At 49.5% G+C, this 18,031-nt stretch overlaps 1 protein-coding gene across 1 annotated transcript in view; it reads right to left on the reverse strand.

The window, feature by feature from the left end:
- The window catches only part of LOC147709804 (uncharacterized), a 173,869-nt gene extending 156,183 nt beyond the window's left edge, over positions 1-17,686 (reverse strand). Inside the window, exon 1 of the mRNA XM_086928266.1 lies at positions 17,258-17,686. The gene's annotated coding sequence lies outside the window, so the exon portion shown is untranslated. The remainder of the gene's footprint in view (positions 1-17,257) is intronic.
- Between the last annotated feature and the right edge of the window lie 345 nt (positions 17,687-18,031).

Raw genomic sequence — 18,031 nt, forward strand, 5'->3', positions numbered from 1 at the left:
AAATTTCTTGCCCCTTGCTCGTTTTTGTTGTCACCAAACACTCCAGATAATATTATGGGACTGGATATGCTTAAATATTTTTGAGCTAGTATACGCTGTGCTCCTGAAGGGGTGCGGGTTATTTTGAATGAAAATTACCCAGATGTAGAGAGATTGTGCCTCATGCAAGAGATTGAGGCGTTAGCCTCTCTTCCAAAAACGTTATGGGCTACTTCGGACACGGATGTGGGACAGATGATTATCCCTCCAATACGCATCACTGTAAAGGAGGGAATGTCTCTGGCTCGTGTACCACAGTATAAAATTTCCAGGGAAGGTGAAGTTGCTTTAATGCATATTGTACATGATTTGATTATTGCAGGCGTGGTGAAAGAAGTCCCCTATAATGTGTGTAACAGCCCGATTCTTCCGATTTTAAAGAAAGATACAGATACTAAAATCTATTGTTTCATTATTGATTTGAGGGAAATTAATAAGATAGTAGTGCCGCAGTATCCAGTGGTGTCTGATATTACCACCTTACTTACTTTGATTCCGCCCACAGCCACTACCTTTACTGTTATCGACTTGAAGAATGCTTTCTTCTCGATCCCCATCCACCCTGATAGTCGATATTTGTTTGGCTTCACATTAAATAATAAATCATATAGATTTTGTCGAGTTCCTCAAGGTTACACTGAAAGCCCTAGCATTTATAGCCAGGCTTTAAAAAGACAGCTTGATTCTTTTGATTTACAGTCTGGAGTGGCTCTCATTCAATATGTTGATGACATTCTACTTGCAGCAGACACGCAGGAACAATGTGAAGAGAGTAGTCTTTCCCTGCTTTCTTTTCTTGCTCAGAATAATCACAAGGTTTCTAGGAAAAAGCTACAATATTGTAGACGAAAGGTGACCTGCCTCAGTCATCTTTTGTCTAAGGAGGGACGTGCATTGATATCTGATCGAATCCAAGCAATCTTAGATACACCAGTCCCTCGCACTCAGAAAGATGTTCGCGCTTTCATAGGTTTAACGTCTTTTTGTAGGCAGTGGATAATGGGGTTCTCACACATTATAAAACCTTTGTTAGCATTGTTGTCCAAAACTACACCGATCCCCCTTGAATGGACAGATGAATGTCAGAATGCCTTCGAGCAATTGAGACCAGCCCTTTGTTCTGCACCAGTGCTAGGTACACCAGATTACACAAAGATCTTTACATTATATGTACACAAGAAAGATGGGTGTGCATTGTCAGTCTTAGTGCAGACACACGGGGACAAACAGAGACCTTGTGCGTACTTTTCAGCAGTACTTGATCCTGTAGCACTAGGATTACCTGGGTGTTTTCGAGCAGTCGCAGCAACAGCAGTGGCTATACGACAGAGTGAGGGAATAGTTTTGTCACACAAATTGCTGGTGTTAGTTCTCCTTGCGGTAGACGCTCTGCTAAACCAAACAAAAACCCAGTATCTAACTAGTGCACGTTTAACAGGATATGAGTTAACACTGTTGGTGCCACATATTACACTGAAGAGATGTGCCACTTTGAACCCTGCTACTTTATTGGCTGCTACAGTTGGTGAGAATCAGGAGGAAGAACACCATGATTGTGTTTTCCTGACTGAAGAACAAACAAAGGGTCGTATCGACTTACAGGATACGCCACTTCCAGATGTAGACGGGGAACTGTGGGTTGATGGATCGTGTTTAAGGTTGTCAGATGGTACAACTTCTGCAGCCTATGCGATCACGACACTTAAGACAGTGGTAGAAACAGCACGAATACCGCAAAAATCGGCCCAAGCAGCTGAATTGATAGCCTTAACGAAAGCATGTGAATTAAGTGCTGGTTTATGTGTGAATATCTACACTGATAGCCGGTATGCCTTTGGAGTAGTGCACGATTTTGGCCTACTCTGGAGGGAGCGAGGGTTTTTGACTTCACACGGAGTGCACATTATGCATGGAGAATTAGTACGCGATCTCTTGAATGCGCTACTATGTCCAAAGAAAGTGGCGATAATTAAATGCACATAAAAAAGTGACAGACAAAGTAGGACAAGGAAACGCTTTTGCAGATCGCATAGCGAGGGAAACTGCTATGTTACACAATGTCTTGCCTATGTATGTGGTGAAATCGCAGGCTGAGCGATGGCATGATGCCAGAGAGAAGATATTAGACATTCAGAAATCAGCAACTGAAGCAGAATTCGCAACCTGGGCAACAGAGGGAGTGTTGGATGATGAAGGTTGTTGGAGGAGCAAAGATATGGAGAGATGGAAATTGCCTGCAGCTTACTTGCAATGGTTCAAATGACATATGGATTGGCACATGTTGGAGCTCTTACAATTACTAAATTGCTTACACGAGTTTGGGAGCATCCTGAGATTGCCAATACGGCCTAAAGAGTAGTGCAGACCTGTCTGATATGCTTACAGTACAATCCTGCCAAAGGGACGTGTACTCCGAAAGGAGGGTTTGTTCCACCTACTGCACCATTCGAAGTACTACAAATGGATTACATCCAGCTTGAGCGTTGCAATAATCTTAAGTATGTCTTAGTGGTGGTGTGTGCTTTCAGTAAATGGATTGAGGCTTACCCCATGAAGGATAATACAGCATTAACAACAGCTAAGGAATTGCTCAAAGAGTACTTCCCACGCTATGGTGTTTGTAAATTTTTGTGGAATGATAATGGTCCTCATTTTGTCGGGAAAATAGTGGAGTACGTCATGAAAGGATTGGGGATTCAGCAAAAGTTTCACGCTGTATTCCATCCACAGTCAGCAGGTCTGGTAGAAAGGTATAATGCTACTCTGAAGTTGAAGCTAGCAAAGATCGTGGCATCTACGTCTTTGAAATGGCCGGATGCCCTGCCTCTGGCATTGTTATCTATTAGATCAGTACCACATTCCCAAACTGGCCTCACACCTTATAAAGTGGTGTTTGGAAGGCCTATGAATATATGGGGAGTTCCTAAGCCACGTTTACTACATGATGTGCCTTGTATAATGATGAACGATTATTTGGCATGATTAACAAATGATTTACTCTTTATTCATCAACAGGTTCGAGACGCGCTCCCTGACAATTCCTTTGGAGAGGCTCACAATCTTCGTCCTGGGGATTATGTAATGATTTGATCCTTTGAGAGATCCAGCAGCTTGGAGCCGAGGTGGCGTGGCCCTGAGCAAGTGTTGCTGGCGACTCGAACGGCTGTGCGAGTCACGAACAAGAAGCGGTGGGTGCATTCTACTCATTGTTGTCGTGTCTCTCCGGATCTGGTGAACCCCACTGTGCTGTCTGATTATCGAGACATCTTGGATGCAGAGAAGAGCCCAGCCACTACGTCTACTGAATCGGAGGGAGCCTTCCCGGACTACACTGTTTCTGGAGGAGTAAGATACAAACTACGGCCAAGGACAGCAGTTGTTTTGTGCGAGACTGGTTGAGTTACCGCTCTGAGGTTTGTGAAAACGGAAGCCGAGAATATCAAGGGGGGGATCAGTTCTGCCCAGTGTAGCGACACCCGTCTTGAATCTCAGAGAAGAAACCAGCGGCTACCTCGGAGCTCAGCACTCATATTTTTCTTTTTTTAGTTTTGCTTTGAGACTTTTGTGTTTCGAAATATGGCACCTATTATGATGAGGAACAAGAGAATTCTTGGTGCTGTGCTTTTTGTTACGACCATAGTGATGATAGCAGTAATAGCTTGGGTTGTAGAACGATTGGTTCCGGCAAGAGAATATTTATTGCCTACTACTCCAATCCCATCTGAACATTTCCATTTCACTTTGCCTTATCATGAAGAAAATCATAGACAGACTTATCTAAATAACAGTTTCATTCAAATTCTACATCACACCCATAATATGATGAATACCTCGAACTGTTTGGTATGTGGTATGTTGCCCGGACATCAAAAGAAAGGAGGCACCCCACTTATTCCTCTTCCGTTCTCTCATAATGGTTCTTGTAACGCTTGGTACACCCTTCTGTTTACTTTGAGATGGCCAACCAAAGGTGGACTGCTTTTCCAGCTAAATAAAGTTTGTTACAATGACAGAGATGCTTACCCGCAAGCAGAAGGAACTAAATTTGAGTGGGAAGAATACCAACCAGATAATGTGTTGTTGCCTTGTGTTTACACTAATCAAAGACGTACAAATATGTCTAGTTTACATGTGATTACAGTTATTGACACCAAAACTGATTTATGTGTCCGAAATAAAGGTACTATCCCGGTAGGGAGAAGTGAATGTAATACTACTCTCACCTTTGAGACGCCAAATGGTATTGCCGTTGTAGCTTCACGAAACACTTACTTCATTTGTGGAAATAAAGGTTATCATCGTCTTCCTATTGGATGGTTAGGAACATGTTACATATCCTTTGTATTACCCCCTGTATTTATTGCCCCACCCATGTATCATAATGACTTTGTATTATATCATGATTTTATATTAAACAGAGTGAAGAGAACATTAGCAATTGATGAAATTGACCAAACAGACACCTCCTTGCAGCAATATGTCGATTTTAATTTAGGCCTCTTTTCCTTTGTTGGTGCTGCCCTAAATAGCAGAAAAATAAGACGGCTAACACGTGTTGTGGAAGCTGTTGCTAATGAGACAGTTTTTGCCTTAGGGAATTTGACCGAGGAACTTCAAATTACTAGAATTGTAACGCTCCAGAACCGTATGGTTCTAGATGTAGTGTTAGCTGATCGTGGGGGTGCATGCCGCATTATCGCTAGTAGTTGCTGTGTATATGTCCCTGATAATTCACCTTCTGTGTATGATGCTATTTCTAAATTGCATAAAATAGCTGCTGAAATACATCCCGAAAATGGTACATGGACATTCTCAGGTTGGTTCTGGACTTTGCTCAGCACTTGGGGTTGGAAACTGTTAACAATTTTATGTATAATAATTGGGATACTCTTCTTTCTTTGCCTATGTATTCAATGTGGCCCTATGTTATGTTCTATGTGTCTCACTGTTTGTATCCCATCCAAAAGAGCCATTGCTAAGAATGAGCAAATGATGAATCGAGAGATAACGAATATTATGTTGATTAATACTGATGATGAGTATCCTGATTACTTCCATTATGAGGTAGCTTCAGCTAAACGCTAAAACGGCCGTCTGTTGTAATTTGACAATGATCGGGTTAGCGTTTAGCTCAGCTACACAAATTTCTTATTATCTTGACCACGTTTGCGTTTGCGGAGGCCATTTTGTATTGCTGGCTTCCATTTTCATGAACATGCTGCCTCATGGCCAGCATGCCCTCTTGTCCTTTCTCTGTACCAATGACCATCTAACTTGCCCAGCAACAGGCTATTTTTTAGTACTCGTCAAGCTTGCACATGCGTAGTCAAACCCTTTGTATTAGTGGACGGTCATCTCTTAGGAATGTTCCCCAAACTGACCAGTGGTACCAAAACTCCTCCCATGAGTTGGCTGTATTCCAGAAATGTCCTTATATGTACCTAAACTGAGCAAATGTATCCCACCTACTCTTTTTATTACTGTACAGCTGTATAAAAGAGGTTGTGCACCGATGTTCGGTGTGATACTTCTTGCATTGCCGAAGGGTGCTGTAGAACTGTATCACCACCCCAAGGGGTCTTAATAAACTTGTCTTTTGCATTTCCAGTTTCCGTGCCAACTTCTATGTTACGGTGTCATGGAGTTTTTGCAGAGTATGTAGATCTGAGGAACTCAATACCACAAATGCCACAGCATCACTCAATGCCACAGCATCACTCAACGCAACAGCATCACTCAGCACCACTCAACGCCACAGCATCACTAAACACCACAGCCCCACTCAACACCACAGCACCACGCAACGCCACAGCACCCCTCAACGCCACAGCACCACTCAATGCCACAACACCACTCAACGATACAGCACCACTCAGCGCACAGCATCCCTCAATGCCACAGCATCCCTCAACGCCACAGCATCACTCAACGCCACAGCATCACTCAATGCCACAGAATCACTCAGCACCACTGAATGCCACAGCACCCCACAATGCCACAGCACCACTCAATGCAACAGCACCACTCAACGCCACAGCACCACTCCGTGCAACAGAATCACTCAATGCAACAGCATCACTCAACGCAACAGAATGCCACAGCACCACTCAATGCCACAGCACCACTCAATGCCACAGCACCACTCAATGCCACAGCATCCCTCAACACCACAGCATCCCTCAATGCTACAGCATTACTCAATGCCACAGCTTCACTCAATGCCAGAGCATCACTCAATGTCACAGCATCACTCAATGCCACAGCATCATTCAACACCACAGCATAACTCAGCACCACTCAACGCCACAGCACCACTCAACACCACAGAACAACTCAACAACACAGCACCACTCAACACCACAGCACTACGCAACGCCACAGCATCACTCAACGCCACAGAATCACTCAATGCAACAGCATCACTCAATGCAACAGCATCACTCAACGCCACAGCCTCTCTCAATGCCACAGCATTACTCAATGCCACAGCATTACTCAATGCCGCAGCATTACTCAATGCCACATCATTACTCAATGCCACAGCATCACTCAACGCCAAAGCACCACTCAATGCCACAGAACAACTGAACGCCACAGAACAACTCAACACCACAGCACCACTCAACGCCACAGCACCATGCAACGCCACAGCATCACTCAATGCCACAGCATCACTCAATGCCACAGCATCACTCAATGCCACAGCATCACTCAGCAACACTCAACGCCACACCACCACTCAACACCACAGAACCACTCAACACAATAGCACCAATCAATACCACAGCACCACGCAACGCAACAGCACCACTCAATGCCACAGCATTACTCAACACCACAGCATCACTCAGCGCCACAGAATTACTCAGCACCCCTCAACGCCACAGCACCACTCAATGCAACAACACCACTCAATGACAAAGCACCACCCAGCACACAGCATCCCTCAATGCCACAGCATCCCTCAACGCCACAGCATCACCCAACACCACAGAATCACACAGCACCCCAACGCCGCAGCATTACTCAATGCAACAGCATTACTCAACGCCACAGCATCACTCAATGCCACAGCATCACTCAACGCCACAGCATCACTCAATGCAACAGCATCACTCAACGCCACAGCATCACTCAACGCAACAGAATGCGACATCACCACTGAATGCCACAGCACCACTGAATGCAACAGCACCACTGAATGCCACAGCACCACTCAATGCCACAGCACCACTCAATGCCACAGCATCCCTCAACGCCACAGCATTACTCAATGCCACAGCATTACTCAATGCCACATCATTACTCAATGCCACATCATCACTCAATGCCACAGCATCACTCAATGCCACAGTACCATTCAACGCCACAGCACCACTCAACGCTACAGCACCACTCAACGCCACAGAACAACTCAGTACCATTCAACACCACAGCACCACGCAATGCTACAGCACCACTCAATGCCACAGCTTCACTCAGCATCACAGCATCACTCAGCACCATAGAATCACTCAGCACCCCTCAACGCCACAGCACCACTCAATGCCACAACACCACTCAATAACACAGCACCACTCAGCGCACAGCATCCCTCAACCCCACAGCATCCCTCAATGTCACAGCATCCCTCAATGCCACAGCATCCCTCAACGCCACAGCATCACTCAATGCACCAGCATTACTCAATGCCACAGCATCACTCAATGTCACAGTATCACTCAAAGCCACAGCATCATTCAATGCCACAACATCACTCAGCACCACTCAACGCCATAGCACCAATCAATGCCACAGAACCACTTAACACCACAGCACCACTCAATACCACAGCACCACGCAACGCCACAGCACCACGCAACACCACAGCATCACTCAACACCACAGCATAACTCAGCGCCACATAATCACTCAGCACCCCTCAACGCAACAGCAGCACTCAATGCCACACCACTCAATGACACAGCACCAATCAGCGCACAGCATCCCTTAATGTAACATCATCCCTCAATGCCACAGCATCACCCAACACCACAGCATCACTCAATGCTACAGCATCGCTCAATGCCACAGCATCACTCAACACCACAGAATGATTCAGCACCACTGAATGCCACAGTACCCCACAACGCCACAGCACCACTCAATGCCTCAGCACCACTCAATGTCACAGCACCACTCAGCACACAGCATCCCTCAACGCCACAGCATTACTCAATGCCACAGCATTACTCAATGCCACAGCATCACTCAATGCCAGAGCATCACTCAATGCCACAGCATCACTCGCAAAAACCACAGTTGATGGACAGAATGCAGAACAATGTCATACATTTACCCCAGTACAGAGATCTGGGCCTAAATAAATTGTTTTTTTGTACTACACACCTCCCCAGTTCAGACATGGCCATATGCAAATCAGTCTGACCCTGTGCCTCATGGGAACTGTCCAGCCCGAACTGCCAAGCCATGCCTTCCCTGGACTGGAAACAAGCTTCCGAGGACCGGTTTCTGGCATTCGAGCCGCCTTCAGCCCAGCTTGCTTGAATCCAGTGGTGTGGAGTGCATGGGACTCACGTCTGAGCATACCCATCCCACTCGGGGTGACAAATGCAAAAACCACAGTTGATGGACAGAATGCAGAACAATGTCATACATTCACCCCAATACAGAGATCTGGGCCTAAATCCATCGTTTTTTTGCACTACACACCACCCCAGTTCAGACATGGCCATATGCAAATCAGTCTGACCCTGTGCCTCATGGGAATAGTCCAGCCCGAACTGCCAAGCCATGCCTTCCCTGGACCGGAAACAAGCTTCCGAGGACCGGTTTCTGGCATTCCAGTCGTCTTCAGCCCGGCTTGCTTGAATCCAGTGGTGTGGAGTGCATGGGACTCACGTCTGAGCATACCCATCCCACTCGGGGTGACAAATGCAAAAACCACAGTTGGCAGAGGGACAGACTGATTTGCATATGACCATGTCTGAACTAGGGTGGCTGAGTGAGCTAAAGAACAGTGATGGATTAAACCCAGATCAGTTGACTGGGGGTGAGTGTTTGTGTTGTCAACGCTCCATCCATCATCACCTTTGGTTTTTCTTTGTTCGCCCTAAGTTGGCAGGGTATGCTCAGACGTGAGTCCCTTGCTCACTTTGCCACTGGAGTCAAGCAAGCCCGGCTGAAGACGGCTGTAATGCCAGAAACCGGTCCTGGGAAGCTTGATTCCGGTCCAGGGAAGACATGGCTTGGCAGTTCGGGCTGGACTGTTCCAATGAGGCACAGGGTCAGACTGATTTGCATATGGCCATGTCTGAACTGGGGTGGCGGAATGAGCTAAAGAACGGTGAAGGATTAAACCCAGATCAGTTGACTTGGGTTGAGTGTTTGTATTGTCAACGCTCCGTCCATCATCACCTTTGGTTTTTCTTTGTGCGCCCTAAGTTGGCAGGGTATGCTCAGATGTGAGTCCCTTGCTCACTTTGCCACTGGAGTCAAGCAAGCCCGGGTGAAGACGGCTGAAATGCCAGAAACCGGTCCTGGGAAGCTTGATTCCGGTCCAGGGAAGACAATGCTTGGCAGTTCGGGCTGGACTGTTCCCATGAGGCACAGGGTCAGACTGATTTGCATATGGCCATGTCTGAACTGGGGTGGCGGAGTGAGCTAAAGAACGGCAATGGATTAAACCTAGATCAGTTGACCGGGGGTGAGTGTTTGTATTGTCAATGCTCCGTCCATCATCACCTTTGGTTTTTCTTTGACAGCATCACTCAGCACCACTCAACTCCACAGCACCACTGAACGCCACAGAATCACTCAGCACCACTGAATGCCATAGCATCACTCAGCACCACTGAAGGCCACAGCATCACTCAGCACCACTGAACGCCACAGCATCACTCTGTGCAACCATTCAACAACAACTGGTTCTAATATGTTCTCTCAATGTTTCAAGCTTTATTACAAATGTCAGAAAAAGATGTTAATATTTCACTTCTGTTTTTGGATATTCATCACAATAAAATACACTGAACATAATCTTCCCAAAAGTTATTTACAAAAGTTTAAGCTATTGCCATTATAAATTACAATAACTTTTATTTAAGTATTAATTATTTAAAAAAACAAAAGCCATTGTTATTTGTAATAGCAATACATCTAAGTCACGTAAACACAACACATATTGCATTACAAATGCTATAGGTGTCACGTTTGCGGAAGTTAAAACTATTGGCATTGTAAATGACAAAACTATTAATTTCCCTATTTTCAAAACCAACACATACATAAAAAATGTGTCATTTACAATACCAATACCTCAAACTTTCATAATGCGAGACCTATTGCATTGCAAATGCTTGTTTCCCTTGACGGGGTCTCAGGCATGCATTTTTGGCAGTACTAAAAGTACTTGGATCGCTGCTCACTGGGGCGAATTCAAAGTTGGCTTCAACCTTCATGTTGGAGCAGTGTAAAGTTTTGACACGATTGCTGTACCAGTTCTCATCTTTTCAATCTAGCTCATCTCTTGATTTGACACCATTTAGGCAGGCATCCACCTGACCCCTGAACGACACAAGGAGATGTGCCTTTTACTGGAAGGCAAGGCCCCGTCTTTATAGATAAGGCTCGTGCCCGCTCTGGCATCCTCTAAAAAGGCCGTCAAGACAGAGCTGCTTGGGGTGACTCCAGATAATCTACTTACTAAATATGCTGTAACTCGATTTTTCATCTGTTTTCTTTGTTTGCGGGTTAAAATTCTCCCTATGCATGGCAATTCCCCCAGGCCTCTGTCCCTTGTTTTTTACCAACATTTCGAAATGGAGGAAGAAGAATAAAGGTAGCGTACGCCAGGATCTGGCAATGCTCTATGCCATGCAGCCAGCCCTGGACCGCGGGATAGCTTGCCACACTAGCACTCTGGGATGCCAAGTTTACTTTACACCTCTCAGAGGCGAACCGTCCTTTAGAGCCCTTCCCCGTGGAAGTGAAAAGAATACACTCGAGTATAACGCCTTTTCACAACTCATAGGTTGCCACATCTTAGTACGTTTAAAACAAGTTACCAACCGTATTGTCCTGGTTGCTTCCTAATTATTGCGGTGAGAAGGCTTGGATATGCCAGCAGGGGGCTAACAACCTTTACAGCGCAACTTTTACAACGCACTACCATTACAACGAAACTTTTACAACACAACATCCATTACAACGCATGCCATTACAACGCAACCTTTACAATGCATCTCACTACAACGTTTACCACTACAACGCATGTCATTACAACGCAGTCATTACAACGCCTACCTTTACAATGCATAGTACCCTTACACTGTCCAACACTTACCCTACTGTTGCACCCCCTGAATTTAGGATAGTAATTTTTACCCCTACAATCCAACAATTACCCTACAGTTGCACCCCCTGGAGTTAGAATAGTAATTTTTACTCCTACACAATCCAATACTTACCATACATGCAATGTAATGTTATGCGTTGTAATGGTATGCGTTGTAAAGGTAGTTTTTAAAAATTTGTTGTAATGGCATGCGTTGTAATGGCATGCGTTGTAATGGATGTTGCGTTGTAAAAAATGTGTTGTAAAGGTGTGCGTTGTAAATGTATGCATTGTAACGTCATACATCCTCAGCAGGGTGTCTTTCTAAATCAACTATTCTATGAAGGTGACAGGAGGAGAACCGTCCACCAACCACACATCATGCCGCCTCCGGCCCCAAGCCTGCACACAGGCCAGCTCTAGTCTCCATGTGTGGATAGTGCCACTTGCTGCCCCAAGCCTGCACACAGGCCAGCTCTAGTCTCCATGTGTGGACAGTGCCACTTGCTGCCCCAAGCCTGCACACAGGCCAGCTCTAGTTTCCATGTGTGGACAGTGCCACTTGCTGCCCCAAGCCTGCACACAGGCCAGCTCTAGTCTCCATGTGTGGACAGTGCCACTTGCTGCCCCAAGCCTGCACACAGGCCAGCTCTAGTTTCCATGTGTGGACAGTGCCACTTGCTGCCCCAAGCCTGCACACAGGCCAGCTCTAGTCTCCATGTGTGGACAGTGCCACTTGCTGCCCCAAGCCTGCACACAGGCCAGCTCTAGTCTCCATGTGTGGACAGTGCCACTTGCTGCCCCAAGCCTGCACACAGGCCAGCTCTAGTCTCCATGTGTGGACAGTGCCACTTGCTGCCCCAAGCCTGCACACAGGCCAGCTCTAGTTTCCATGTGTGGACAGTGCCACTTGCTGCCCCAAGCCTGCACACAGGCCAGCTCTAGTCTCCATGTGTGGACAGTGCCACTTGCTGCCCCAAGCCTGCACACAAACCAGCTCTAGTTTCCATGGGTGGACAGTGCCACTTGCTGCCCCAAGCCTGCACACAGGCCAGCTCTAGTCTCCATGTGTGGACAGTGCCACTTGCTGCCCCAAGCCTGCACACAGGCCAGCTCTAGTCTCCATGTGTGGACAGTGCCACTTGCTGCCCCAAGCCTGCACACAGGCCAGCTCTAGTCTCCATGTGTGGACAGTGCCACTTGCTGCCCCAAGCCTGCACACAGGCCAGCTCTAGTCTCCATGTGTGGACAGTGCCACTTGCTGCCCCAAGCCTGCACACAGGCCAGCTCTAGTTTCCATGTGTGGACAGTGCCACTTGCTGCCCCAAGCCTGCACACAGGCCAGCTCTAGTCTCCATGTGTGGACAGTGCCACTTGCTGCCCCAAGCCTGCACACAAACCAGCTCTAGTTCCCATGTGTGGACAGTGCCACTTGCTGCCCCAAGCCTGCACACAGGCCAGCTCTAGTCTCCATGTGTGGACAGTGCCACTTGCTGCCCCAAGCCTGCACACAGGCCAGCTCTAGTTTCCATGTGTGGACAGTGCCACTTGCTGCCCCAAGCCTACACACAGGCCAGCTCTAGTCTCCATGTGTGGACAGTGCCACTTGCTGCCCCAAGCCTGCACACAAACCAGCTCTAGTTTCCATGTGTGGACAGTGCCACTTGCTGCCCCAAGCCTGCACACAGGCCAGCTCTAGTTTCCATGTGTGGACAGTGCCACTTGCTGCCCCAAGCCTGCACACAGGCCAGCTCTAGTCTCCATGTGTGGACAGTGCCACTTGCTGCCCCAAGCCTGCACACAGGCCAGCTCTAGTCTCCATGTGTGGACAGTGCCACTTGCTTCCCCAAGCCTGCACACAGGCCAGCTCTAGTTTCCATGTGTGGATAGTGCCACTTCCTGCCCCAAGCCTGCACACAGGCCAGCTCTAGATTCCATGCGTGGACAGTGCCACTTGCTGCCCCAAGCCTGCACACAGGCCAGCTCTAGATTCCATGCGTGGACAGTGCCACTTGCTGCCCCAAGCCTGCACACAGGCCAGCTCTAGTTTCCATGTGTGGACAGTGCCACTTCCTGCCCCAAGCCTGCACACAGGCCAGCTCTAGATTCCATGCGTGGACAGTGCCACTTGCTGCCCCAAGCCTGCACACAAGCCAGCTCTAGTCTCCATGTGTGGACAGTGCCACTTGCTGCCCCAAGCCTGCACACAGTCCAGCTCTAGTTTCCATGCGTGGACAGTGCCACTCGCTGCCCCAAGCCTGCACACAGGCCAGCTCTAGTCTCCATGTGTGGACAGTGCCACTTGCTGCCCCAAGCCTGCACACAGGCCAGCTCTAGTCTCCATGTGTGGACAGTGCCACTTGCTGCCCCAAGCCTGCACACAGGCCAGCTCTAGTCTCCATGTGTGGACAGTGCCACTTGCTGCCCCAAGCCTGCACACAGGCCAGCTCTAGTCTCCATGTGTGGACAGTGCCACTTGCTGCCCCAAGCCTGCACACAGGCCAGCTCTAGTTTCCATGTGTGGACAGTGCCACTTCCTGCCCCAAGCCTGCACACAGGCCAGCTCTAGATTCCATGCGTGGACAGTGCCACTTGCTGCCCCAAGCCTGCACACAGGCCAGCTCTAGTTTCCATGTGTGGACAGTGCCACTCGCTGCCCCAAGCCTGCACACAGGCCAGCTCTAGTTTCCATGTGTGGACAGTGCCACTTCCTGCCCCAAGCCTGCACACAGGCCAGCTCTAGTTTCCATGTGTGGACAGTGCCACTTCCTGCCCCAAGCCTGCACACAGGCCAGCTCTAGTTTCCATGTGTGGACAGTGCCACTTCCTGCCCCAAGCCTGCACACAGGCCAGCTCTAGTCTCCATGTGTGGACAGTGCCACTTGCTGCCCCAAGCCTGCACACAGGCCAGCTCTAGTCTCCATGTGTGGACAGTGCCACTTGCTGCCCCAAGCCTGCACACAGGCCAGCTCTAGTCTCCATGTGTGGACAGTGCCACTTGCTGCCCCAAGCCTGCACACAGGCCAGCTCTAGTTTCCATGTGTGGACAGTGCCACTTGCTGCCCCAAGCCTACACACAGGCCAGCTCTAGTCTCCATGTGTGGACAGTGCCACTTGCTGCCCCAAGCCTGCACACAAACCAGCTCTAGTTTCCATGTGTGGACAGTGCCACTTGCTGCCCCAAGCCTGCACACAGGCCAGCTCTAGTTTCCATGTGTGGACAGTGCCACTTGCTGCCCCAAGCCTGCACACAGGCCAGCTCTAGTCTCCATGTGTGGACAGTGCCACTTGCTGCCCCAAGCCTGCACACAGGCCAGCTCTAGTCTCCATGTGTGGACAGTGCCACTTGCTTCCCCAAGCCTGCACACAGGCCAGCTCTAGTTTCCATGTGTGGATAGTGCCACTTCCTGCCCCAAGCCTGCACACAGGCCAGCTCTAGATTCCATGCGTGGACAGTGCCACTTGCTGCCCCAAGCCTGCACACAGGCCAGCTCTAGTTTCCATGTGTGGACAGTGCCACTTCCTGCCCCAAGCCTGCACACAGGCCAGCTCTAGATTCCATGCGTGGACAGTGCCACTTGCTGCCCCAAGCCTGCACACAAGCCAGCTCTAGTCTCCATGCGTGGACAGTGCCACTTGCTGCCCCAAGCCTGCACACAGTCCAGCTCTAGTTTCCATGCGTGGACAGTGCCACTCGCTGCCCCAAGCCTGCACACAGGCCAGCTCTAGTCTCCATGTGTGGACAGTGCCACTTGCTGCCCCAAGCCTGCACACAGGCCAGCTCTAGTCTCCATGTGTGGACAGTGCCACTTGCTGCCCCAAGCCTGCACACAGGCCAGCTCTAGTCTCCATGTGTGGACAGTGCCACTTGCTGCCCCAAGCCTGCACACAGGCCAGCTCTAGTCTCCATGTGTGGACAGTGCCACTTGCTGCCCCAAGCCTGCACACAGGCCAGCTCTAGTCTCCATGTGTGGACAGTGCCACTTGCTGCCCCAAGCCTGCACACAGGCCAGCTCTAGATTCCATGCGTGGACAGTGCCACTTGCTGCCCCAAGCCTGCACACAAGCCAGCTCTAGTCTCCATGTGTGGACAGTGCCACTTGCTGCCCCAAGCCTGCACACAGGCCAGCTCTAGTTTCCATGTGTGGACAGTGCCACTCGCTGCCCCAAGCCTGCACACAGGCCAGCTCTAGTTTCCATGTGTGGACAGTGCCACTTCCTGCCCCAAGCCTGCACACAGGCCAGCTCTAGTTTCCATGTGTGAACAGTGCCACTTCCTGCCCCAAGCCTGCACACAGGCCAGCTCTAGTTTCCATGTGTGGACAGTGCCACTTCCTGCCCCAAGCCTGCACACAGGCCAGCTCTAGTCTCCATGTGTGGACAGTGCCACTTGCTGCCCCAAGCCTGCACACAGGCCAGCTCTAGTCTCCATGTGTGGACAGTGCCACTTGCTGCCCCAAGCCTGCACACAGGCCAGCTCTAGTCTCCATGTGTGGACAGTGCCACTTGCTGCCCCAAGCCTACACACAGGCCAGCTCTAGTCTCCATGTGTGGACAGTGCCACTTGCTGCCCCAAGCCTGCACACAGGCCAGCTCTAGTCTCCATGTGTGGACAGTGCCACTTGCTGCCCCAAGCCTGCACACAGGCCAGCTCTAGTCTCCATGTGTGGACAGTGCCACTTGCTGCCCCAAGCCTGCACACAGGCCAGCTCTAGTCTCCATGTGTGGACAGTGCCACTTGCTGCCCCAAGCCTGCACACAGGCCAGCTCTAGTTTCCATGTGTGGACAGTGCCACTTCCTGCCCCAAGCCTGCACACAGGCCAGCTCTAGATTCCATGCGTGGACAGTGCCACTTGCTGCCCCAAGCCTGCACACAAGCCAGCTCTAGTCTCCATGTGTGGACAATGCCACTTGCTGCCCCAAGCCTGCACACAGGCCAGCTCTAGTTTCCATGTGTGGACAGTGCCACTCGCTGCCCCAAGCCTGCACACAGGCCAGCTCTAGTTTCCATGTGTGGACAGTGCCACTTCCTGCCCCAAGCCTGCACACAGGCCAGCTCTAGTCTCCATGTGTGGACAGTGCCACTTGCTGCCCCAAGCCTGCACACAGTCCAGCTCTAGTTTCCATGTGTGGACAGTGCCACTTCCTGCCCCAAGCCTGCACACAGGCCAGCTCTAGTTTCCATGTGTGGATAGTTACATGAACCAATTCTGGCCACGAGCACAGAGTAGACGCTTTAGTTTTGTACACAACACAAGTTACCAAAACAAAGACATTTAATACTAATCCAGATGAACTATGGACTTTGCAAGAAGAAAACACTTAAAAACACAGCCAGACTTGAACTTCCCAAACCAGAAAGAAATAGTCTTGGAAAATGTGCAGCAAGCACTGAAAAAACATATAACACACAAGCGCAGAGGACACTGGGAGGACTTTCTTATAAACAAAAATGAAACCCTTTGGTCGGCGGGAGCATCCCTTCTGTGCCATTTTATGTAAGCGCCTGTTTCCTGCATGTCTGCTCCTTTCAAACCCCATTCTCTCATTTGGAAGAGCTTAACTGCATAGACATGTGGTTTTCTCCTAACTTTATTTAGTCATCAAAACGACAGCACTGCTAACTTTCTTGAAATGCATTAATATTTTAGAAAAAAAAATAATAGTGCAATTATTTGGAAAGCTTAAATGACCTTGTGCAGACTGCGCCTCACTCAATTCACTACTAATTAGAACTTCTCGAATGTTGATGTGGGGTTCAAGATTGTCAGGACTGCAAAACGTGAACAAAGGGCCCCTCTTAACATCGCTCCTTTGAAATCGAATGATATGCCAAGATTCCCCCCAGGCATTCATGGCACACACCAGGGCTCTGCACGTACCTTGGCGTCTGGGGTCGGAACAGCAGAGGGCTGAAGCGCCTTTGCAGTGGCGCTGTGGCACAGTGTGCAGCGATGCTTGAGCGCAGGTAGTGCAGGGTGAGCCCGCACTGCGGAGGGGAGGGGCGCTAGCAGGCCGCATGCATGTCATCAAGAGTTGGGCACACTCTCCGAGGTCTGCAGTTCTGCGAACAAACAGGCACAATATCCAGCGACCTGCAGAAACTAATCTCTGTCTGTTCTTTTATAGGCTATCAAATCTGGAAAACGAAAATCTGCCAATCTTCGTAGATCCACCCCCAGAAGAAAGCGCCCTCTCAGCATAAAAGACACACAAGAGGCGTTTGGTGTGAAGCACACCAGATTCAGAGGCGCCTGCCTCTGGTTCAAGCAGCTCAGAGATGACACGAGAGAGGAGACAGGATGGATTCTCTCGTTGAACTTATGGGTCACTGCAGCAGGCCACGCCCCCTGACCAGGCCCCCTGACCAGGCCCCTTGACCAGGCCCCCTGACCCGGCCCCAGGCCGGCTGCAGATCCCGAGGTCAGAGTGTTCCCATCAGAGGCATCGCCCTCGCCAGCGCTGATAAAAACGTTACGCATTAGCTTTCTCTGCACACAAATCGGTGAGAGCTTTGACCCTTGACAGCTCAGGGTCCCCAAAGCCAGGGAGCGCCCTGCCCACGCCAAAGCCAAGGAGAGCCCTGCCCAGGCCAAAGCCACGGAGAGCCCTGCCCAGGTCAAAGCCAAGGAGAGCCCTGTCCAGGCCAAAGCCAA

This window comes from Lissotriton vulgaris, chromosome 6 (genome assembly GCF_964263255.1).
Source record: "Lissotriton vulgaris chromosome 6, aLisVul1.2, whole genome shotgun sequence".
NCBI classification, from domain to species: Eukaryota; Metazoa; Chordata; class Amphibia; order Caudata; family Salamandridae; genus Lissotriton; species Lissotriton vulgaris.